Source organism: Otolemur garnettii, unplaced genomic scaffold (assembly GCF_000181295.1).
Source record: "Otolemur garnettii isolate 467f Iridium unplaced genomic scaffold, OtoGar3 scaffold00323, whole genome shotgun sequence".
Lineage (NCBI taxonomy): Eukaryota > Metazoa > Chordata > Mammalia > Primates > Galagidae > Otolemur > Otolemur garnettii.
The window spans coordinates 384,802-385,862 of record NW_003852718.1 but is presented as its reverse complement, the minus strand read 5'-3'; positions in this window follow the sequence as shown (position 1 = coordinate 385,862).

The following is a 1,061-nucleotide window of genomic DNA, read 5'->3' as shown; positions in this document are numbered from 1 at the left end:
AGAAAGAGCACCCAAACACCATGTTTTGTAAGGGGAAGGGCTTTATTTCCCCCTGCAGAGCTTACGACATAGAAGAATTCAAAATGGCCATACTCCGTGACTGGCTTGGTCTTTCCCTTTTTATCTCCAGTCAAAAAGTTCCAACCCACGAGTACTTTCTCATTGGTCAGTTTGAATCAAGCCGGAGAAGCTGTCCCAGGCCCCACAGAACTATAGGATTTCACAGAAGCAGACATTTCCAGGTCCCAGGAAGTTAAGCCTACAAATTCCTAAGTGCTGAGTCCTCCTGGAGAGGACCCGGCAGGTATAACCTTGGGGTTTCCTTGAGAAGACCTCTGCTGTCCTAGACCTCACCCTTCTGGGTACCCTCTCTCAGCAATGTACCCTACCGCAATCCTCAGTTGTCCCTGAACTTTTCCCTGTCTTCATACATTGTTTCCACTAAGGAAACCACTATTCCTCTGCCTGTTTTCTGAATAAGACCTGCTTACTGCAGGCTTTCCTGCTGCCTCTCCTTCCAGACAGCCTGGCACACTGTCTCTCCTCTGCTTCCACTGCCCTCCGCTCACACTAACGTCATAGAGTTTATTTGGTTGGGTTATGATGGCTGCTTTGCCAGAACAGAAGCTACTTGGCGGCCTGCGGAAAAGCTTGGCTCAAAGCACAAATACGTGAAGGAGACAATGAAGGAAGGAAGGACAGACAACCCTGTCATCTCCAAACACCCTGTCAGCATGTGAGTGCTCCGGTACAAAATATGAAATGGACTATTGAGTTTCAAGACTGAATTAACATGAGCACTACTGGGCAGCCAGGTGGGGCTGTTTGGAGGTCTGAGCAGCAGGAGAGGAAGCAGGGACTGTGTGGTTGAGATGGGGAAAGGGTGGCGCCCGAGAGCAGGGGTGCAGCGTAACAAATAGCAGCGAGGGTGCGGCTCCCCGCCCCCCCCAGCAATCCTTAGAGCCCAAGCTGTTTTAGGGGATCCAATTAAAAGTAAAGTAGCCAGAAAGTTAGGGTCTACTTGACTGAAAGTCCCTGAATGGCAGGATTTCACAGAAGCA